The sequence below is a fragment of the Dendrobates tinctorius genome, unplaced genomic scaffold (genome assembly GCF_039654945.1).
Source record: "Dendrobates tinctorius isolate UK_male_01 unplaced genomic scaffold, ASM3965494v1 ptg000165l, whole genome shotgun sequence".
NCBI classification, from domain to species: Eukaryota; Metazoa; Chordata; class Amphibia; order Anura; family Dendrobatidae; genus Dendrobates; species Dendrobates tinctorius.
In genome coordinates this window covers 21293249-21318532 of record NW_027361832.1, presented here as the reverse complement: position 1 = coordinate 21318532, position 25284 = coordinate 21293249, and positions in this window count along the sequence as shown.

The following is a 25284-nucleotide window of genomic DNA, read 5'->3' as shown; positions in this document are numbered from 1 at the left end:
ACTCTGAAGCAGATGCTGAGAAAGGCGATAGACAAGGATGGGAAGAACTGGGACTATTTACTTCCTTATTTACATTTTGCCATCAGGGAAGTGCCCCAGTCTTCCACGGGATTCTCGCCTTTCGAGTTATTGTACGCCCGACGTCCTCGCAGACTCTTAGACGTCGCCAAAGAAACCTGGGAGGGTCAGGTCACTCCATTTAAAACGGTGATAGATCACGTATCCCAAATGCAGGACCATATTGTGGCTGTTATGCCTATCGTCAAAGAACACATGATGCAGGCTCAAGGAGCCCAAAAAAGAATCTATGATAGGGGTGCCAAGATCCGTACGTTTGCACCCGGAGATAGGGTGTTGATCCTGGTTCCCACGGTGGACAGCAAGTTCCTAGCAAAGTGGCAGGGCCCCTTTGAGATTAAGGAAAGAATTGGTGAAGTAAACTACAAAGTATACCAGGCAGGTAAACGGAAACCTGAACAAGTTTATCATGTAAATCTATAAAACTCTGGAAAGATCGGTCTGCCTTGTCAGCAGAGCTGGCCCGTCCCGTCTGCTCGCATACCGTACCGGAGGTACGGTTGCAGAGACTCTCTCGGAGCGGCAAAAGACTGAGGTCAGGCAGTTTCTACTTCACAACCAAAAGTTTTTCTCAGAAAAACCCGGGCAGACTACGCTAATGAAACATGACATCGTAACGGAACCTGGTGTCACAGTTCACGTGAAACCCTACAGAATTCCGGAAGCGCGCCATGAAGCCGTTTCACGAGAAGTGAAGGCAATGTTAGAGTTAGGTGTCATTGAGGAATCGCACAGTGCTTGGACCAGCCCGATTGTGTTAATTCCTAAACCGGACGGCACCATCCGGTTCTGCAATGACTTCAGGAAACTGAATGCGGTCTCAAAATTTGATGCCTACCCTATGCCCTGGGTCGACGAGTTAATAGATCGTTAGGAAAAGCCCGGTATATTACGACCCTAGATCTAACAAAGGGGTACTGGCAGATCCCTCTGGCGGAGGCTGCCAGAGAAAAGACGGCATTTGCTACGCCGGAAGGTTTATTTCAGTATGTGTTTGGACTGCACGGGGCACCGGTGACCTTCCAGAGTCCTGAGGCCACATAGGCAGTACGCTTCGGCCTATTTGGATGACATTGTCATTTACAGCTTGGACTGGGAGACTCATCTCCAGAAAGTACAAGCTGTGATTGACAACCTGTGGGAGGCAGGTCTAACTGCGAACCCCAAGAAATGTCATATCGGGCTAGAAGAAGCCCGGTATTTGGGATATGTAATTGGGAGGGGTATTGTTAAACCCCAGCCCGATAAGATTCAGGCGGTTCAGGACTGGCCGCAACCTGTCAACAAGAAGCAGGTGCAAACCTTCCTGGGGATCGCCGGCTATTATCGCCGGTTCATACCCAATTTTGCAGCCATCGCTACCCCCCTGACGGATCGTACAAAAGGGAAAGACTCCGTCATGATTAAATGGAGTTTAGCGGCTGAAGAAGCCTTCCATAGCCTAAAACGGTACTGGTACTGGTGACTCCGGACTTCTGCAGCGAGTTTGTGGTCCAAACGGATGCCTCTGATACCGGTATCGGGGCCGTACTGTCACAAGTGAGGGACGGAGTGGAACACCCGGTCCTCTATCTCAGCAGGAAGCTGAATAAACTTGAACAAAAGTATGCAGTCGTAGAAAAAGAGTGCCTAGCCATTAAGTGGGCTCTAGAGGCCCTCAAATATTACCTGGTGGGCCGAAAGTTCAGGCTGATCACTGACCATGCCCCTCTCAAGTGGATGCACTTGCACAAGGAACGGAATAGCCGGGTGACCCGGTGGTTCCTTGCCCTGCAGGCCTACACTTTTACGGTGGAGCACCGCCCAGGGGTACAGATGGGGAATGCAGATGCCCTGTCCCGAGTGCACTGTTTGGCGGGTGTCATTGCTCGACTGGAGTGGTCTGAGCAGAGGGGGGGATATGTGAGAATCATGTGGGAATAGTGGATGAGGGCAGGTATATCTCGCCCAGATACCTTTCCTATGTGGCCTAGTCTGGTCAGTATCTCAACTGGTTACTAATGATGCCAGGTGGTTGTATGAGTGTCTCAGCCTGGGAACACAGAGAGCTTGTCTGTGTAAGAGACACTCGTGAGTGAAAGCAGTGCCCACTGCAACTGCGGTTTGGCTGGACAGGAGAAGCCCGCCAGTTGGTAGTTAGGTTGTACTTTGTTTAGTTAGTGCCGGACAGGCAAGGATTTGTTTTATGTTTTTTTTTCTTTATGCATTGCTTTCACCTTTAATAAACCTGACCCAGTGTCAGTTATACCCGGACCCCGGCTGTGCGCCTGAGTTTCATGCTGAATGCACGTGACCTTTGACCCAAGCAAAGGCGATCCCGGAGTGTTTTATCACATTGGTCATGACCTTTGGCCTCTGCAACGCATCCGCTGTATTTCAGGAGTTTGTTAATGACATTTTTCGAGACCTCCTGTATTACTGCGTTGTAGTATATTTGGACGATATTCTCTTTTTCTCTCCGGATCTGTCATCTCATCGGCAAGACGTTCGCCAAGTGCTGTTACGTTTAAGAGAGAACCGTCTCTATGCCAAGTTCGAGAAGTGTGTCTTTGAGCAAACCCCACAGACAATGTATGAATGAGCACTATAAAGTGTCTAATGAGGAACAGTCTCTAAAACAAACAAATGAAAAAAGGCATTAAACATGAAAAATCAAAATGCCTGACTGGTTTGGAAAGAGAACAGCACCATGAATATATTAAGCACATATGAAACCCCTGAACTGGCATCTATGTACTCACTGATGTAGTTAATGAGCACACACTCCTGTGGACTGCATATAACAAAAAAAAAAAAAAGTTGAGCAGATGAATACAAGAATGGAAAAATATCAAAAGCCCATATGGGACAGCAGTACTAATGCCCTTGCACCTCTAATAAGGTCGTTGCAGACATACAGACCACAAATGGCAGAGACAATGAAGGCATTCGCTGTGCTAATCGCTGGTGAAGCTGTCTGTTTGATAGCTCACCAGCGATCACATAGCGACTTACCAGCGATGCTGACACGTTGATATCGTTGTCGGGATCGCTGGTAAGTCGCTATGTGTGACTCCAGCTTAACTCTGTACCTGATATAAGGTGGTGTTATACTAAGAGTTGTGTATAGAAGATATACATTTAAAATAACACATACAGTATATTGTCATGTATCAGGAAGGTGTTATTACACCTCCGCAGATCTAAAAATAAAGCCTAGATCAATGATTATCAGTAATTAATTTGAAAATTAATTACCTTTTATGTATTTCTTCCAATTGTCTTGTTGTAGTCCACAAAGAAAAGTTTTACACTTCAATATGTCAATGGGAGCAGTAACCTGTAAAAAGACAAACGTATGATAATATGTTCATGCTACATGCTATACACACCAATAAGTATAACTCACTAGAGCCAAAATTACTTATCTCAAAGATAATACATGTGGTCAATCTATCCACAGTTTATTGTCAAAGCTGTAGTCAGTCAGTCCACAGTATACTCTTAAATGTTTTTGTCAGTCCATAGTGAAGAGTAAATATTGTAGTCAGTTGGTCCTCAGTCCAGTATAAATACTGTGCTTAAATAGTCCACACCTAGTGTAAATGCTGGGATGAGCTGGTCTACAATTTATAGTGAATATTGTGATCTGTCACTCCACATAATACTGTAAATTGTATAGACAGTCATTCCACAGTCTGATATTATTACTGTGCTCAGTCAGACTACACTTAGTGTACATGCTATGGTCAGTCGATGCACAATGTATTGTAAATGTTGTGGTAAGTCAGTCCCAAAACTAGTATAAATACTGTGCTAGGTCAGTCCACACCTAGTGTATGTTATATGGTCAATTAGTGTACAGTCTACTGTGAATGTTGTGGTCAGTCCACAGACTAGTTTAAATGATATAGACAGTCAGTCCACAGTCTGGTATTATTACTGTGGTCAGTCGGTCCAAACTTAATGTAAATGCTATGGTCAGTCGGTGCACAATCTATTGTAAATGTTGTGGCAAGTCAGTCCTAAGTCTGGTATTAATACTGTGCTCAGTCAGTCCACACCTAGTGTATATTTTATGGTTAATTAGTGTACACTCTACTGTGAATGTTGTGGTCAGTCCAGAGACTAGTTTAAATTATATAGACAGTCAGTCCACAGTCAGGTATTAATACTGTGCTCAGTCAGTCCACACCTAGTGTAAATTCTTTGGTCAATTAGTGCACAGTCTACTGTGAATTTTGTGGTCAGTCAGTCGACAGTTTTTATAAATACTTTCCTCAGTTTATGGTCACATAGTGTAAATGCTATGTTCTGTCAGGCTGCGGTCTAGTGTGAATGCTGGGGTCAGTCTCATGTTATCAAGGTATTGATTGTTTCACCGCTGAAACAAGGGTATTTTATGAAATATAAGAGGGTATTCCCAATTTGGAAGAAAGTTGTGTATAGAAGATATACATTTAAGAGAGCACCTACAGTATATTGTCATGTATCAGTAAGGTGCTATTACACCTCCGCAGATCTAGAACTTAAGCCTAGACCAAGAATTATCAGTAATAATTTGAAAATTAATTACCTTTTATGTGATTCTTCCAATTGTCTTGCTGGAGTCCACAAAGAAAAATTTACCCTTCATTATGTCAATTAGAGCAGTAACCTGTAAAAAGACAAACGTATGATAATATGTTCTTGCTACATGCTATACACACCAATAAGTATAACTCCCTAGGGCCAAAATTGCTTATCTCAGAGATAATGAATGTGGTCAATCTATCCACAGTTTATAGTCAAAGCTGTAGTCAGTCTGTCCACAGTATATTGCAAATGTTGCTGTCAGTCACTCCATAGTGAAATGTTAATATTGTAATCAGTTGATCCTCCGTCCAGTATAAATACTGTGTTTAATTAGTCATCACCTAGTGTAAATGCTAGGATGAGCCGGTATACAATTTATCATGAACATTGTGGTCCGTCAGTCCACAGACTAGTGTAAATTGTAAAGACAGTCATTCCACAGTTTGATATTATTACTGTGCTCAGTCAGTCTACACTTACCAGCAGTTGCCTTACCAGCAGTTGCAATATTTTACCCCACTGGTGCTGACCCTGATGATCCCTATATAGGGGGTGGTTCCAATAGGTCAGTTCACTCAGGGTGGGTTGGTATCTCAGCCCAGAGGGTCCACTCCAAAAGTCGTAACAGAATAAGCAGGTCATGGATCCCACTGGTGCCTCTGCTGAACAAAAGGAGTGGATATTTTCGCAGGAGAATCAGGGTCGCATTATGTCCTTCATGAAGTCCATGGATTTCCGATGGTCCGCTTTACAGGCCGCTGACCCAGGGAATGCTATACTGCTTGCTAGTCTCCAGCAGGAGCTTGTTCAGAAGCGCAACACTCAAAGCCACATATTGAGTAATATGGCCTCTGTGGATGACCGTCCGTGCTCTCTTCAATCTGCCTGCCTCAACTTTGGTGCAGGCGTCGGCCCGTACCCCTGACTCTACTCCTCATCCCCCACCTCGCCTTGGTAAACTGCCCCAGCTTAATGGCGATCCCAAGCTTTGCAGGGATTTTTTAAATAAGTGTCGTCTGCATTTTGAGTTGTTGCCTCGGCAATACCCCACTGATTGCGCTAAGGTGGCGTTTGTGGTTTCACATCTGAAGGGTGAGGCGTTGGCTTGGGTAAATCCCTTGTGGGAGCGAGGCGATCCCATAGTCTCTCAGCTGCAAATTTTTTTGGAAACCTTCCACAGAGTGTTTGATAAACCGGGTCACCTGGCCTCTACCACTGAGTCCCTCTTTAATCTCCGCCAAGCTTTATTTACTGTTGGGCAATACGCCATTCGTTTTCGCACTCTGGCTTCAAAGTTGGGGTGGACTCCTGGCTCACTGGTCGAAATACTCCAACCTTTCTCGAGGATTTGATTTCTTTTGCTACACGTATTGATTTACGATTTCAGGAGCGTTCTCTTGAAGCTGCTCGAGATTGGTGACTGTTGTGAGTTCATTTTCCCCTCCGTCACTGAGGCCTGGTGAACTCCCTATTCTAGTGAAGGAAGGTAGTGAGCCTGATTATCAGGCACCTGGGACTAATGAAGACAATTGGCTGAGTGGAGTCACTGACTGGACAGTTTAAGATTGGTGATATGGTGTGGTTATCATCAAAAATATTGCTATGAAGGTGGCTTCTCCTAAGTTTAAGCCTAGATTTATTGGACCTTACAAGATTTTGGAGATTATTAATCCGGTCTCTTTTCGTTTGGCTCTAACTGTCACATTTAAGATCCATAATGTGTTCCATAAGTCCTTGTTGAAGAGGTTTGTTGAGCCAGTTGTGTATGAGGTGGCACCTCCGGACCCTGTATTGGTTGAAGGTAACTTGGAATATGAGGTAGAGAAAATTCTGGATTCCCGTCTGGCTAGACGGAGACTCCAGTATTTGGTTAAGTGGAAGGGTTATGGTCAGGAGGATAATTCCTGGGTCTCTGCCTCTGATATTCATGCCAAAAGATTGGTGCGTGCCTTTCATCGGGCTCACCCTGATCGCCCTGGTAGCGTTGTTGAGGGTTCGGTGACCCCTCCTCAAGGGGGGTTACTGTTGTGAGTTCATTTTCCCCTCCGTCACTGAGGCCTCGTGAACTCCCTATTCTAGTGAAGGAAGGTAATGAGCCTGATTATCAGGCACCTGGGACTAATGAAGACGATTGGCTGAGTGGAGTCACTGACTGGATTTAAGGCAGCCTACGCCCTTTCTGCCCTGCGGGTGATTTCTCTGTGGTCTCTTGGACACCAGTCTGATTCCTGCTCTCCTAAAGCTAAGTTTTCTGTTTTGCCTTTTTGCATTTAAGATTTGTTTTTGCTTTTCTTGCTTTTGGATTCTGCCACTCCCTGCTGGAGTGTGCAGTGTTCCGTTAGCTCTGTCTTCTGAAAGTTCCTGAGTGCTGATTTAGTTTTTGAAGCTTAGTTGCTTCAGGGCCATTTTTATATCAGCTTGTTGGCTTTTGTCTCTGATAGGTTTTTTGCAGATTGCAGACAGCAGCCTTCCTATCCGTTCCTATCTAGGTAGTTTTTGGGCCCCGTCTTTGCTCAGCCTGTCTTTCTGTCTGTGTAAGTGTTTTCATCTTGCTTCACCGTCATTATATGTGGGGGGCTGCCTATTGCTTTGGGGTCTGCTCTGGGGAAGTTAGATTTCCCCTTTCCTTCTTTAGGCCTATGTATCTCTCCGGCTGTGATCGAGGGGTCTAGGTCATCGTAGGAACCCCCCACGGCTACTGCTAGTTGTTTTGATAGGTTCAGGGGTCTGCAATCTGATAGTTGCCAACTTCTCTGGTTTTCTGGACTTAGCTAGCATTTCTATTTTTGCCTCCTACGGTGACTCAATCATAACAGGAGACCTACTATCTCATCTCTAACCATCCACAGGCATCTTAGCCCAGGTTCTGCGGTGTCTTTTTCCGCAGCAGCTGCTGAATCTATGCAGGTGGATCGTCTTAAAATGGCGGAGCAATGCCGTCATGAGAGACGCATGCAAGGCTTATGTCTATGCTGTGGAGATGGTTCTCACTTGCTTTGTTCCTGCCCAGTGCGGCCAGGAAACTCCTCTACCTAAGACAGGTATGAGAGGCCTCCATAGGTGTATGTGATTCCTATCTAACTTTAACCCTGACTATTCAGTGGTTCTCAGGTCCTACACGCTATTCTGAGGTGGTTTACGTGGATTCGGGCGTGGCAGGGAACTTCCTCAGGCTTGAAGAAGTTGAGAAGTACCAGATCCCAGTTAGTACCCTGGAGAATCCTCGTTGGATTGCTTCTGTCTCTCCTCAACTTACGGCTTGGCGGGCACGTCAGGGATCCCATCCACCAGGAACACGCACCCGGCTGCTTTAGCCACGGCTGCGCACTTCCTCCGATCATTATGCTGCCTGACCCAGAAGTACCTCATTCTTGGCAACAGCAAAAGGTATTTCAGGATGCTATCTGCTAGAGGAAGCCACTGATTACTACTTCCGCATCTGTGCAGGTCTCAGTGCGGGTGCTTTTATATGCTCAGGTCCTACAGCGTGCGTTTCAGTGCGCGCTATGCACTCTCTGTATCTCAACGTGCTCCCCAGTGCAATCTCTGCACTATCTGAATCTCAGTGTGCTCCACAGTGCATGCTCTGCACTCTCTGTATGTCAGCGTGCTTCCTAGTGCGTCCTCTGCACTCTGTATCTCAGCATGCTTCCCATTGCACACTCTGTATTCTCCTGTATTTCAGCGTGCTTCCTAGTGCGCGCTCTGCACTCTCTGCATCTCAGCGTGCTTCCCAGTGCACGCTCTGTATTCTCCTGTTTCTCTACTTGCTTCCCAGTGCACGCTCTGTGTTCTCCTGTTTCGCTACTTGCTTCCCAGTGCATGCTCTACGCTTTACTGTATCCAGCGTGTTCCCATTGCGTCTCGTGTAATTATGGTATTAATTGTTTCACCGCTGAAACAAGTGTGTTTTGTGAAATATAAGAGGGTATTCCCAATTTCGAAGAGAGATGATAATGAGAAAAAATGTTCCCTAACTCTGTACCTGAGATAAGGTGGTTTTATACTAAGAGTTGTGTATAGAAGATATACATTTAAAATAACACATACAGTATATTGTCATGTATCAGGAAGGTGTTATTACACCTCTGCAGATCTAGAAATAAAGCCTAGATCAATGATTATCAGTAATTAATTTGAAAATTAATTACCTTTTATGTATTTCTTCCAATTGTCTTGCTGTAGTCCACAAAGAAAAATTTAACACTTCAATATGTCAATGGGAGCAGTAACCTGTAAAAAGACAAACGTATGATAATATGTTCCTGCTACATGCTATACACACCAATAAGTATAACTCACTAGAGCCAAAATTACTTATCTCAGAGATAATACATGTGGTCAATCTATTCACAGTTTATTGTCAAAGCTGTAGTCAGTCCACAGTATACTCTTAAATGTTTTTGTCAGTCCATAGTGAAGAATAAATATTGTAATCAGTTGATCCTCCGTCCAGTATAAATACTGTTTTTAATTAGTCCACACCTAGTGTAAATGCTGGGATGAGCTGGTCTACAATTTATAGTGAATATTATGGTCTGTCACTCCACATAATAGTGTAAATTGTATAAACAGTCATTCCACAGTCTGAAATTATTATTGTGCTCAGTCAGAATACACTTAGTGTACATGCTATGGTCAGTTGGTGCACAATGTATTGTAAATGTTGTGGTAAGTCAGTCCCAAAACTAGTATAAATAGTGTGCTAGGTCAGTTCACACCTAGTGTATGTTATATGGTCAATTAGTGTACAGTCTACTGTGAATGTTGTGGTCAGTCAGTCCACAGACTAGTTTAAATGATATAGACAGTCAGTCCACAGTCTGGTATTATTACTGTGGTCAGTCTGTCCAAACTTAATGTAAATGCTATGGTCAATCGGTGCACAATCTATTGTAAATGTTGTGTTAATTAGTGTACAGTCTACTGTGAATGTTGTGGTCAGTCAGTCCAGAGACTAGTTTAAATTATATAGACAGTCAGTCCACAGTCAGGTATTAATACTGTGCTCAGTCAGTCCACACCTAGTGTAAATTCTTTGGTCAGTTAGTGCACAGTCTACTGTGAATTTTGTGGTCAGTCAGTCGACAGTTTTTATAAATACTTTCCTCAGTTTATGGTCACGTAGTGTAAATGCTATGTTCTGTCAGGCTGCTGTCTAGTGTGAATGCTGGGGTCAGTCTCATGTTATCAAGGTATTGATTGTTTCACCGCTGAAACAAGGGTATTTTATGAAATATAAGAGGGTATTCCCAATTTGGAAGAAAGTTGATAATGAGAAAAAAATGTTCCCTATCTCTGTACCTGAGATAAAGTGGTGTTATACTAAGAGTTGTGTATACAAGATATACATTTAAGATAGCACCTACAGTATATTGTCATGTATCAGTAAGGTGCTATTACACCTCCGCAGATCTAGAACTTAAGCCTAGACCAACAATTATCAGTAATAATTTGAAAATTAATTACCTTTTATGTGATTCTTCCAATTGTCTTGCTGGAGTCCACAAAGAAAAATTTTACCCTTCATTATGTCAATTAGAGCAGTAACCTGTAAAAAGACAAACGTATGATAATATGTTCCTGCTACATGCTATACACACCAATAAGTATAACTCCCTAGGGCCAAAATTACTTATCTCAGAGATAATGAATGTGGTCAATCTATCCACAGTTTATAGTCAAAGCTGTAGTCAGTCTGTCCACAGTATATTGTAAATGTTGCTGTCAGTCACTCCATAGTGAAATGTTAATATTGTAATCAGTTGATCCTCCGTCCAGTATAAATACTGTGTTTAATTATTCATCACCTAGTGTAAATGCTAGGATGAGCCGTATACAATTTATCATGAACATTGTGGTCCGTCAGTCCACAGACTAGTGTAAATTGTAAAGACAGTCATTCCACAGTTTGATATTATTACTGTGCTCAGTCAGTCTACACTTACCAGCAGTTGCAATATTTTACTCCACTGGTGCTGACCCTGATGATCCCTATATAGGGGGTGGTTCCAATAGGTCAGTTCACTCAGGGTGGGTTGGTATCTCAGCCCAGAGGGTCCACTCCAAAAGTCGTAACAGAATAAGCAGGTCATGGATCCCGCTGGTGCCTCTGCTGAACAAAATGAGTGGATATTTTCGCAGGAGAACCAGGGTCGCATTATGTCCTTCATGAAGTCCATGGATTTCCGATTGTCCTCTTTACAGGCCGCTGACCCAGGGAATGCTATACTGCTTGCTAGTCTCCAGCATGAGCTTGTTCAGCAGCGCAACACTCAAAGCCACATATTGAGTAATATGGCCTCTGTGGATGACCGTCCGCTCTCTCTTCAATCTGCCGCCTCAACTTTGGTGCAGGCGTCGGCCCGTACCCCTGACTCTACTCCTCATCCCCCACCTCGCCTTGGTAAACCGCCCCAGTTTAATGGCGATCCCAAGCTTTGCAGGGATTTTTTAAATAAGTGTCGTCTGCATTTTGAGTTGTTGCCACAGCAATACCCCACTGATTGGGCTAAGGTGGCGTTTGTGGTTTCACATCTGAAGGGTGAGGCGTTGGCTTGGGTAAATCCCTTGTGGGAGCGAGGCGATCCCATAGTCTCTCAGCTGCAAATTTTTTGGAAACCTTTCACAGAGTGTTTGATAAACCGGGTTGCCTGGCCTCTACCACTGAGTCCCTCTTTAATCTCCGCCAAGCTTTATTTACTGTTGGTCAATACGCCATTCGTTTTCGCACTCTGGCCTCAAAGTTGGGGTGGACTCCTGGCTCGCTGGTCGAAATACTCCAACCTTTCTCGAGGATTTGATTTCTTTTGCTACACGTATTGATTTACGATTTCAGGAGCATTCTCTTGAGGCTGCTCGAGATTGGAGACCTACTATCTCATCTCTAACCATCCACAGGCATCTTAGCCCAGGTTCTGCGGTGTCTTCTTCCGCAGCAGCTGCTGAATCTATGCAGGTGGATTGTCTTAAAATGGCGGAGCAATGCCGTCATGAGAGACGCATGTAAGGCTTATGTCTATACTGTGGAGATGGTTCTCACTTGCTTTGTTCCTGCCCAGTGCGGCCAGGAAACTCCTCTACCTAAGACAGGTATGAGACGCCTCCATAGGTGTATGTGATTCCTATCTAACTTTAACCCTGACTATTCAGTGGTTCTCAGGTCCTAAACGCTATTCTGAGGTGGTTTACGTGGATTCGGGCGTGGCAGGGAACTTCTTCAGGCTTGAAGAAGTTGAGAAGTACCAGATCCCAGTTAGTACCCTGGAGAATCCTCGTTGGATTGCTTCTGTCTCTCCTGAACTTCCGGCTTGGCGGGCACGTCAGGGATCCCATCCACCAGGAACACGCACCCGGCTGCTTTGGCCACGGCTGCGCACTTCCTCCGATCATTATGCTGCCTGACCCAGAAGTACCTCATTCTTGGCCACAGCAAAAGGTATTTCAGGATGCTATCTGCTAGAGGAAGCCACTGATTACTACTTCCGCAACTGTGCAGGTCTCAGTGCGGGTGCTTTTATATGCTCAGGTCCTACAGCGTGCGTTTCAGTGCGCGCTATGCACTCTCTGTATCTCAATGTGCTCCCCAGTGCAATCTCTGCACTATCTGAATCTCAGTGTGCTCCACAGTGCACGCTCTGCACTCTCTGTATGTCAGCGTGCTTCCTAGTGCGTGCTCTGCACTCTGTATCTCAGCATGCTTCCCATTGCACGCTCTGTATTCTCCTGTGTTTCAGCGTGCTTCCTAGTGTGCGCTCTGCACTCTCTGCATCTCAGCGTGCTTCCCAGTGCACGCTCTGTATTCTCCTGTTTCTCTACTTGCTTCCCAGTGCACGCTCTGTGTTCTCCTGTTTCTCTACTTGCTTCCCAGTGCATGCTCTATGCTTTACTGTATCCAGCGTGTTCCCATTGCGTCTCGTGTAATTATGGTATTAATTGTTTCACCGCTGAAACAAGTGTATTTTGTGAAATATAAGAGGGTATTCCCAATTTCGAAGAGAGATGATAATGAGAAAAAATGTTCCCTAACTCTGTACCTGAGATAAGGTGGTGTTATACTAAGAGTTGTGTATAGAAGATATACATTTAAAATAACACATACAGTATATTATCATGTATCAGGAAGGTGTTATTACACCTCTGCAGATCTAGAAATAAAGCCTAGATCAATGATTATCAGTAATTAATTCGAAAATTAATTACCTTTTATGTATTTCTTCCAATTGTCTTGTTGTAGTCCACAAAGAAAAATTTTACACTTCAATATGTCAATGGGAGCAGTAACCTGTAAAAAGACAAACGTATGATAATATGTTCCTGCTACATGCTATACACACCAATAAGTATAACTCACTAGAGTCAAAATTACTTATCTCAGAGATAATACATGTGGTCAATCTATTCACAGTTTATTGTCAAAGCTGTAGTCAGTCCACAGTATACTCTTAAATGTTTTTGTCAGTCCATAGTGAAGAGTAAATATTGTAATCAGTTGGTCCTCCGTCAAGTATAAATACTGTGTTTAATTAGTCCACACCTACTGTAAATGCTGGGATGAGCTGGTCTACAATTTATAGTGAATATTATGGTCTGTCACTCCACATAATAGTGTAAATTGTATAAACAGTCATTCCACAGTCTGATATTATTACTGTGCTCAGTCAGACTACACTTAGTGTACATGCTATGGTCAGTTGGTGCACAATGTATTGTAAATGTTGTGGTAAGTCAGTCCCAAAACTAGTATAAATAGTGTGCTAGGTCAGTCCACACCTAGTGTATGTTATATGGTCATTTAGTGTACAGTCTACTGTGAATGTTGTGGTCAGTCAGTCCACAGACTGGTTTAAATGATATAGACAGTCAGTACACAGTCTGGTATTATTACTGTGGTCAGTCGGTCCAAACTTAATGTAAATGCTATGGTCAGTCGGTGCACAATGTATTGTAAATGTTGTGTTAAGTCAGTCCTAAGTCTGGTATTAATACTGTGCTCAGTCAGTCCACACCTAGTGTATATTATATGGTTAATTAGTGTACAGTCTACTGTGAATGTTGTGGTCAGTCAGTCCAGAGACTAGTTTAAATTATATAGACAGTCAGTCCACAGTCAGGTATTAATACTGTGCTCAGTCAGTCCACACCTAGTGTAAATTCTTTGGTCAATTAGTGCACAGTCTACTGTGAATTTTGTGGTCAGTCAGTCAACAGTTTTTATAAATACTTTCCTCAGTTTATGGTCACATAGTGTAAATGCTATGTTCTGTCAGGCTGCGGTCTAGTGTGAATGCTGGGGTCAGTCTCGTGTTATCAAGGTATTGATTGTTTCACCGCTGAAACAAGTGTATTTTATGAAATATAAGAAGGTATTCCCAATTTGGAAGAAAGTTGATAATGAGAAAAAAATGTTCCCTATCTCTGTACCTGAGATAAAGTGGTATTATACTAAGAGTTGTGTATAGAAGATATACATTTAAGATAGCACCTACAGTCTATTGTCATGTATCAGTAAGGTGCTATTACACCTCCGCAGATCTAGAACTTAAACCTAGACCAAAAATTATCAGTAATAATTTGAAAATTAATTACCTTTTATGTGATTCTTCCAATTGTCTTGCTGGAGTCCACAAAGAAAAATTTTACCCTTCATTATGTCAATTAGAGCAGTAACCTGTAAAAAGACAAACGTATGATAATATGTTCCTGCTACATGCTATACACACCAATAAGTATAACTCCCTAGGGCCAAAATTACTTATCTCAGAGATAATGAATGTGGTCAATCTATCCACAGTTTATAGTCAAAGCTGTAGTCAGTCTGTCCACAGTATATTGTAAATGTTGCTGTCAGTCTCTCCATAGTGAAATGTTAATATTGTAATCAGCTGATCCTCCGTCCAGTATAAATACTGTGTTTAATTATTCATCACCTAGTGTAAATGCTAGGATGAGCCGTATACAATTTATCATGAACATTGTGGTCCGTCAGTCCACAGACTAGTGTAAATTGTAAAGACAGTCATTCCACAGTTTGATATTATTACTGTGCTCAGTCAGTCTACACTTACCAGCAGTTGCAATATTTTACTCCACTGGTGCTGACCCTGATGATCCCTATATAGGGGGTGGTTCCAATAGGTCAGTTCACTCAGGGTGGGTTGGTATCTCAGCCCAGAGGGTCCACTCCAAAAGTCGTAACAGAATAAGCAGGTCATGGATCCCGCTGGTGCCTCTGCTGAACAAAATGAGTGGATATTTTCGCAGGAGAATCAGGGTCGCATTATGTCCTTCATGAAGTCCATGGATTTCCGATTGTCCTCTTTACAGGCCGCTGACCCAGGGAATGCTATACTGCTTGCTAGTCTCCAGCATGAGCTTGTTCAGCAGCGCAACACTCAAAGCCACATATTGAGTAATATGGCCTCTGTGGATGACCGTCCGCTCTCTCTTCAATCTGCCGCCTCAACTTTGGTGCAGGCATCGGCCCGTACCCCTGACTCTACTCCTCATCCCCCACCTCGCCTTGGTAAACCGCCCCAGTTTAATGGCGATCCCAAGCTTTGCAGGGATATTTTAAATAAGTGTCGTCTGCATTTTGAGTTGTTGCCACAGCAATACCCCACTGATTGGGCTAAGGTGGCGTTTGTGGTTTCACATCTGAAGGGTGAGGCATTGGCTTGGGTAAATCCCTTGTGGGAGCGAGGCGATCCCATAGTCTCTCAGCTGCAAATTTTTTGGAAACCTTTCACAGAGTGTTTGATAAACCGGGTCGCCTGGCCTCTACCACTGAGTCCCTCTTTAATCTCCGCCAAGCTTTATTTACTGTTGGTCAATACGCCATTCGTTTTCGCACTCTGGCTTCAAAGTTGGGGTGGACTCCTGGCTCGCTGGTCGAAATACTCCAACCTTTCTCGAGGATTTGATTTCTTTTGCTACACGTATTGATTTACGATTTCAGGAGCATTCTCTTGAGGCTGCTCGAGATTGGAGACCTACTATCTCATCTCTAACCATCCACAGGCATCTTAGCCCAGGTTCTGCGGTGTCTTCTTCCGCAGCAGCTGCTGAATCTATGCAGGTGGATTGTCTTAAAATGGCGGAGCAATGCCGTCATGAGAGACGCATGTAAGGCTTATGTCTATACTGTGGAGATGGTTCTCACTTGCTTTGTTCCTGCCCAGTGCGGCCAGGAAACTCCTCTACCTAAGACAGGTATGAGACGCCTCCATAGGTGTATGTGATTCCTATCTAACTTTAACCCTGACTATTCAGTGGTTCTCAGGTCCTAAACGCTATTCTGAGGTGGTTTACGTGGATTCGGGCGTGGCAGGGAACTTCTTCAGGCTTGAAGAAGTTGAGAAGTACCAGATCCCAGTTAGTACCCTGGAGAATCCTCGTTGGATTGCTTCTGTCTCTCCTGAACTTCCGGCTTGGCGGGCACGCCAGGGATCCCATCCACCAGGAACACGCACCCGGCTGCTTTGGCCACGGCTGTGCACTTCCTCCGATCATTATGCTGCCTGACCCAGAAGTACCTAATACTTGGCCACAGCAAAAGGTATTTCAGGATGCTATCTGCTAGAGGAAGCCACTGATTACTACTTCCGCATCTGTGCAGGTCTCAGTGCGGGTGCTTTTATATGCTCAGGTCCTACAGCGTGCGTTTCAGTGCGCGCTATGCACTCTCTGTATCTCAACGTGCTCCCCAGTGCAATCTCTGCACTATCTGAATCTCAGTGTGCTCCAGAGTGCACGCTCTGCACTCTCTGTATGTCAGCGTGCTTCCTAGTGCGCGTTCTGCACTCTGTATCTCAGCATGCTTCCCATTGCACGCTCTGTATTCTCCTGTATTTCAGCGTGCTTCCTATTGCGCGCTCTGCACTCTCTGCATCTCAGCGTGCTTCCCAGTGCACGCTCTGTATTCTCCTGTTTCTATACTTGCTTCCCAGTGCACGCTCTGTGTTCTCCTATTTCGCTACTTGCTTCCCAGTGCATGCTCTATGCTTTACTGTATCCAGCGTGTTCCCATTGCGTCTCGTGTAATTATGGTATTAATTGTTTCACCGCTGAAACAAGTGTATTTTGTGAAATATAAGAGGGTATTCCCAATTTCGAAGAGAGATGATAATGAGAAAAAATGTTCCCTAACTCTGTACCTGAGATAAGGTGGTGTTATACTAAGAGTTGTGTATAGAAGATATACATTTAAAATAACACATACAGTATATTGTCATGTATCAGGAAGGTGTTATTACACCTCTGCAGATCTAGAAATAAAGCCTAGATCAATGATTATCAGTAATTAATTTGAAAATTAATTACCTTTTATGTATTTCTTCCAATTGTCTTGTTGTAGTCCACAAAGAAAAATTTTACACTTCAATATGTCAATGGGAGCAGTAACCTGTAAAAAGACAAACGTATGATAATATGTTCCTGCTACATGCTATACACACCAATAAGTATAACTCACTAGAGTCAAAATTACTTATCTCAGAGATAATACATGTGGTCAATCTATTCACAGTTTATTGTCAAAGCTGTAGTCAGTCCACAGTATACTCTTAAATGTTTTTGTCAGTCCATAGTGAAGAGTAAATATTGTAATCAGTTGGTCCTCTGTCCAGTATAAATACTGTGTTTAATTAGTCCACACCTAGTGTAAATGCTGGGATGAGCTGGTCTACAATTTATAGTGAATATTATGGTCTGTCACTCCACATAATAGTGTAAATTGTATAAACAGTCATTCCACAGTCTGATATTATTACTGTGCTCAGTCAGACTACACTTAGTGTACATGCTATGGTCAGTTGGTGCACAATGTATTGTAAATGTTGTGGTAAGTCAGTCCCAAAACTAGTATAAATAGTGTGCTAGGTCAGTCCACACCTAGTGTATGTTATATGGTCAATTAGTGTACAGTCTACTGTGAATGTTGTGGTCAGTCAGTCCACAGACTGGTTTAAATGATATAGACAGTCAGTACACAGTCTGGTATTATTACTGTGGTCAGTCGGTCCAAACTTAATGTAAATGCTATGGTCAGTCGGTGCACAATCTATTGTAAATGTTGTGTTAAGTCAGTCCTAAGTCTGGTATTAATACTGTGCTCAGTCAGTCCACACCTAGTGTATATTATATGGTTAATTAGTGTACAGTCTACTGTGAATGTTGTGGTCAGTCAGTCCAGAGACTAGTTTAAATTATATAGACAGTCAGTCCACAGTCAGGTATTAATACTGTGCTCAGTCAGTCCACACCTAGTGTAAATTCTTTGGTCAATTAGTGCACAGTCTACTGTGAATTTTGTGGTCAGTCAGTCGACAGTTTTTATAAATACTTTCCTCAGTTTATGGTCACATAGTGTAAATGCTATGTTCTGTCAGGCTGCGGTCTAGTGTGAATGCTGGGGTCAGTCTCGTGTTATCAAGGTATTGATTGTTTCACTGCTGAAACAAGGGTATTTTATGAAATATAAGAGGGTATTCCCAATTTGGAAGAAAGTTGATAATGAGAAAAAAATGTTCCCTATCTCTGTACCTGAGATAAAGTGGTGTTATACTAAGAGTTGTGTATAGAAGATATACATTTAAGATAGCACCTACAGTCTATTGTCATGTATCAGTAAGGTGCTATTACACCTCCACAGATCTAGAACTTAAACCTAGACCAACAATTATCAGTAATAATTTGAAAATTAATTAACTTCTATGTGATTCTTCCAATTGTCTTGCTGGAGTCCACAAAGAAAAATTTTACCCTTCATTATGTCAATTAGAGCAGTAACCTGTAAAAAGACAAACGTATGATAATATGTTCCTGCTACATGCTATACACACCAATAAGTATAACTCCCTAGGGCCAAAATTACTTATCTCAGAGATAATGAATGTGGTCAATCTATCCACAGTTTATAGTCAAAGCTGTAGTCAGTCTGTCCACAGTGTATTGTAAATGTTGCTGTCAGTCACTCCATAGTGAAATGTTAATATTGTAATTAGTTGGTCCTCCGTCCAGTATAAATACTGTGTTTAATTATTCATCACCTAGTGTAAATGCTAGGATGAGCCGGTATACAATTTATCATGAACATTGTGGTCCGTCAGTCCACAGACTAGTGTAAATTGTAAAGACAGTCATTCCACAGTTTGATATTATTACTGTGCTCAGTCAGTCTACACTTACCAGCAGTTGCAATATTTTACCCCACTGGTGCTGACCCTGATGATCCCTATATAGGGGGTGGTTCCAATAGGTCAGTTCACTCAGGGTTGGTTGGTATCTCAGCCCAGAGGGTCCACTCCAAAAGTCGTAACAGAATAAGCAGGTCATGGATCCCGCTGGTGCCTCTGCTGAACAAAATGAGTGGATATTTTCGCAGGAGAATCAGGCTCGCATTATGTCCTTCATGAAGTCCATGGATTTCCGATGGTCCGCTTTACAGGCCGCTGACCCAGGGAATGCTATACTGCTTGCTAGTCTCCAGCAGGAGCTTGTTCAGCAGCGCAACACTCAAAGCCACATATTGAGTAATATGGCCTCTGTGGATGACCGTTCGCTCTCTCTTCAATCTGCCGCCTCAACTTTGGTGCAGGCGTCGGCCCGTACCCCTGACTCTACTCCTCAACCCCCACCTCGCCTTGGTAAACCGCCCCAGTTTAATGGCGATCCCAAGCTTTGCAGGGATTTTTTAAATAAGTGTCGTCTGCATTTTGAGTTGTTGCCACAGCAATACCCCACTAATTGGGCTAAGGTGGCGTTTGTGGTTTCACATCTGAAGGGTGAGGTGTTGGCTTGGGTAAATCCCTTGTGGGAGCGAGGCGATCCCATAGTCTCTCAGCTGCAAATTTTTTTGGAAACCTTCCACAGAGTGTTTGATAAACCGGGTCGCCTGGCCTCTACCACTGAGTCCCTCTTTAATCTCCGCCAAGCTTTATTTACTGTTGGGCAATACGCCATTCGTTTTCGCACTCTGGCTTCAAAGTTGGGGTGGACTCCTGGCTCGCTGGTCGAAATACTCCAACCTTTCTCGAGGATTTGATTTCTTTTGCTACACGTATTGATTTACGATTTCAGGAGCATTCTCTTGAGGCTGCTCGAGATTGGAGACCTATTTTCTCATCTCTAACCATCCATAGGCATCTTAGCCCAGGTTATGCAGTGTCTTCTTCCGCAGCAGCTGCTGAATCTATGCAGGTGGATCGTCTTAAAATGGCAGAGCAATGCCGTCATGAGAGACGCATGCAAGGCTTACGTCTATACTGTGGAGATGGTTCTCACTTGCTTTGTTCCTGCCCAGTGCGGCCAGGAAACTCCTCTACCTAAGACAGGTATGAGAGGCCTCCATAGGTGTATGTGATTCCTATCTAACTTTAACCCTGACTATTCAGTGGTTCTCAGGTCCTAAACGCTATTCTGAGGTGGTTTACGTGGATTCGGGCGTGGCAGGGAACTTCTTCAGGCTTGAAGAAGTTGAGAAGTACCAGATCCCAGTTAGTACCCTGGAGAATCCTCGTTGGATTGCTTCTGTCTCTCCTGAACTTCCGGCTTGGCGGGCACGTCAGGGATCCCATCCACCAGGAACACGCACCCGGCTGCTTTGGCCACGGCTGCGCACTTCCTCCGATCATTATGCTGCCTGACCCAGAAGTACCTCATTCTTGGCCACAGCAAAAGGTATTTCAGGATGCTATCTGCTAGAGGAAGCCACTGATTACTACTTCCGCAACTGTGCAGGTCTCAGTGCGGGTGCTTTTATATGCTCAGGTCCTACAGCGTGCGTTTCAGTGCGCGCTATGCACTCTCTGTATCTCAATGTGCTCCCCAGTGCAATCTCTGCACTATCTGAATCTCAGTGTGCTCCACAGTGCACGCTCTGCACTCTCTGTATGTCAGCGTGCTTCCTAGTGCGTGTTCTGCACTCTGTATCTCAGCATGCTTCCCATTGCACGCTCTGTATTCTCCTGTGTTTCAGCGTGCTTCCTAGTGTGCGCTCTGCACTCTCTGCATCTCAGCGTGCTTCCCAGTGCACGCTCTGTATTCTCCTGTTTCTCTACTTGCTTCCCAGTGCACGCTCTGTGTTCTCCTGTTTCTCTACTTGCTTCCCAGTGCATGCTCTATGCTTTACTGTATCCAGCGTGTTCCCATTGCGTCTCGTGTAATTATGGTATTAATTGTTTCACCGCTGAAACAAGTGTATTTTGTGAAATATAAGAGGGTATTCCCAATTTCGAAGAGAGATGATAATGAGAAAAAATGTTCCCTAACTCTGTACCTGAGATAAGGTGGTGTTATACTAAGAGTTGTGTATAGAAGATATACATTTAAAATAACACATACAGTATATTATCATGTATCAGGAAGGTGTTATTACACCTCTGCAGATCTAGAAATAAAGCCTAGATCAATGATTATCAGTAATTAATTCGAAAATTAATTACCTTTTATGTATTTCTTCCAATTGTCTTGTTGTAGTCCACAAAGAAAAATTTTACACTTCAATATGTCAATGGGAGCAGTAACCTGTAAAAAGACAAACGTATGATAATATGTTCCTGCTACATGCTATACACACCAATAAGTATAACTCACTAGAGTCAAAATTACTTATCTCAGAGATAATACATGTGGTCAATCTATTCACAGTTTATTGTCAAAGCTGTAGTCAGTCCACAGTATACTCTTAAATGTTTTTGTCAGTCCATAGTGAAGAGTAAATATTGTAATCAGTTGGTCCTCCGTCAAGTATAAATACTGTGTTTAATTAGTCCACACCTACTGTAAATGCTGGGATGAGCTGGTCTACAATTTATAGTGAATATTATGGTCTGTCACTCCACATAATAGTGTAAATTGTATAAACAGTCATTCCACAGTCTGATATTATTACTGTGCTCAGTCAGACTACACTTAGTGTACATGCTATGGTCAGTTGGTGCACAATGTATTGTAAATGTTGTGGTAAGTCAGTCCCAAAACTAGTATAAATAGTGTGCTAGGTCAGTCCACACCTAGTGTATGTTATATGGTCATTTAGTGTACAGTCTACTGTGAATGTTGTGGTCAGTCAGTCCACAGACTGGTTTAAATGATATAGACAGTCAGTACACAGTCTGGTATTATTACTGTGGTCAGTCGGTCCAAACTTAATGTAAATGCTATGGTCAGTCGGTGCACAATGTATTGTAAATGTTGTGTTAAGTCAGTCCTAAGTCTGGTATTAATACTGTGCTCAGTCAGTCCACACCTAGTGTATATTATATGGTTAATTAGTGTACAGTCTACTGTGAATGTTGTGGTCAGTCAGTCCAGAGACTAGTTTAAATTATATAGACAGTCAGTCCACAGTCAGGTATTAATACTGTGCTCAGTCAGTCCACACCTAGTGTAAATTCTTTGGTCAATTAGTGCACAGTCTACTGTGAATTTTGTGGTCAGTCAGTCAACAGTTTTTATAAATACTTTCCTCAGTTTATGGTCACATAGTGTAAATGCTATGTTCTGTCAGGCTGCGGTCTAGTGTGAATGCTGGGGTCAGTCTCGTGTTATCAAGGTATTGATTGTTTCACCGCTGAAACAAGTGTATTTTATGAAATATAAGAAGGTATTCCCAATTTGGAAGAAAGTTGATAATGAGAAAAAAATGTTCCCTATCTCTGTACCTGAGATAAAGTGGTATTATACTAAGAGTTGTGTATAGAAGATATACATTTAAGATAGCACCTACAGTCTATTGTCATGTATCAGTAAGGTGCTATTACACCTCCGCAGATCTAGAACTTAAACCTAGACCAAAAATTATCAGTAATAATTTGAAAATTAATTACCTTTTATGTGATTCTTCCAATTGTCTTGCTGGAGTCCACAAAGAAAAATTTTACCCTTCATTATGTCAATTAGAGCAGTAACCTGTAAAAAGACAAACGTATGATAATATGTTCCTGCTACATGCTATACACACCAATAAGTATAACTCCCTAGGGCCAAAATTACTTATCTCAGAGATAATGAATGTGGTCAATCTATCCACAGTTTATAGTCAAAGCTGTAGTCAGTCTGTCCACAGTATATTGTAAATGTTGCTGTCAGTCTCTCCATAGTGAAATGTTAATATTGTAATCAGCTGATCCTCCGTCCAGTATAAATACTGTGTTTAATTATTCATCACCTAGTGTAAATGCTAGGATGAGCCGTATACAATTTATCATGAACATTGTGGTCCGTCAGTCCACAGACTAGTGTAAATTGTAAAGACAGTCATTCCACAGTTTGATATTATTACTGTGCTCAGTCAGTCTACACTTACCAGCAGTTGCAATATTTTACTCCACTGGTGCTGACCCTGATGATCCCTATATAGGGGGTGGTTCCAATAGGTCAGTTCACTCAGGGTGGGTTGGTATCTCAGCCCAGAGGGTCCACTCCAAAAGTCGTAACAGAATAAGCAGGTCATGGATCCCGCTGGTGCCTCTGCTGAACAAAATGAGTGGATATTTTCGCAGGAGAATCAGGGTCGCATTATGTCCTTCATGAAGTCCATGGATTTCCGATTGTCCTCTTTACAGGCCGCTGACCCAGGGAATGCTATACTGCTTGCTAGTCTCCAGCATGAGCTTGTTCAGCAGCGCAACACTCAAAGCCACATATTGAGTAATATGGCCTCTGTGGATGACCGTCCGCTCTCTCTTCAATCTGCCGCCTCAACTTTGGTGCAGGCATCGGCCCGTACCCCTGACTCTACTCCTCATCCCCCACCTCGCCTTGGTAAACCGCCCCAGTTTAATGGCGATCCCAAGCTTTGCAGGGATATTTTAAATAAGTGTCGTCTGCATTTTGAGTTGTTGCCACAGCAATACCCCACTGATTGGGCTAAGGTGGCGTTTGTGGTTTCACATCTGAAGGGTGAGGCATTGGCTTGGGTAAATCCCTTGTGGGAGCGAGGCGATCCCATAGTCTCTCAGCTGCAAATTTTTTGGAAACCTTTCACAGAGTGTTTGATAAACCGGGTCGCCTGGCCTCTACCACTGAGTCCCTCTTTAATCTCCGCCAAGCTTTATTTACTGTTGGTCAATACGCCATTCGTTTTCGCACTCTGGCTTCAAAGTTGGGGTGGACTCCTGGCTCGCTGGTCGAAATACTCCAACCTTTCTCGAGGATTTGATTTCTTTTGCTACACGTATTGATTTACGATTTCAGGAGCATTCTCTTGAGGCTGCTCGAGATTGGAGACCTACTATCTCATCTCTAACCATCCACAGGCATCTTAGCCCAGGTTCTGCGGTGTCTTCTTCCGCAGCAGCTGCTGAATCTATGCAGGTGGATTGTCTTAAAATGGCGGAGCAATGCCGTCATGAGAGACGCATGTAAGGCTTATGTCTATACTGTGGAGATGGTTCTCACTTGCTTTGTTCCTGCCCAGTGCGGCCAGGAAACTCCTCTACCTAAGACAGGTATGAGACGCCTCCATAGGTGTATGTGATTCCTATCTAACTTTAACCCTGACTATTCAGTGGTTCTCAGGTCCTAAACGCTATTCTGAGGTGGTTTACGTGGATTCGGGCGTGGCAGGGAACTTCTTCAGGCTTGAAGAAGTTGAGAAGTACCAGATCCCAGTTAGTACCCTGGAGAATCCTCGTTGGATTGCTTCTGTCTCTCCTGAACTTCCGGCTTGGCGGGCACGCCAGGGATCCCATCCACCAGGAACACGCACCCGGCTGCTTTGGCCACGGCTGTGCACTTCCTCCGATCATTATGCTGCCTGACCCAGAAGTACCTAATACTTGGCCACAGCAAAAGGTATTTCAGGATGCTATCTGCTAGAGGAAGCCACTGATTACTACTTCCGCATCTGTGCAGGTCTCAGTGCGGGTGCTTTTATATGCTCAGGTCCTACAGCGTGCGTTTCAGTGCGCGCTATGCACTCTCTGTATCTCAACGTGCTCCCCAGTGCAATCTCTGCACTATCTGAATCTCAGTGTGCTCCAGAGTGCACGCTCTGCACTCTCTGTATGTCAGCGTGCTTCCTAGTGCGCGTTCTGCACTCTGTATCTCAGCATGCTTCCCATTGCACGCTCTGTATTCTCCTGTATTTCAGCGTGCTTCCTATTGCGCGCTCTGCACTCTCTGCATCTCAGCGTGCTTCCCAGTGCACGCTCTGTATTCTCCTGTTTCTATACTTGCTTCCCAGTGCACGCTCTGTGTTCTCCTATTTCGCTACTTGCTTCCCAGTGCATGCTCTATGCTTTACTGTATCCAGCGTGTTCCCATTGCGTCTCGTGTAATTATGGTATTAATTGTTTCACCGCTGAAACAAGTGTATTTTGTGAAATATAAGAGGGTATTCCCAATTTCGAAGAGAGATGATAATGAGAAAAAATGTTCCCTAACTCTGTACCTGAGATAAGGTGGTGTTATACTAAGAGTTGTGTATAGAAGATATACATTTAAAATAACACATACAGTATATTGTCATGTATCAGGAAGGTGTTATTACACCTCTGCAGATCTAGAAATAAAGCCTAGATCAATGATTATCAGTAATTAATTTGAAAATTAATTACCTTTTATGTATTTCTTCCAATTGTCTTGTTGTAGTCCAGAAAGAAAAATTTTACACTTCAATATGTCAATGGGAGCAGTAACCTGTAAAAA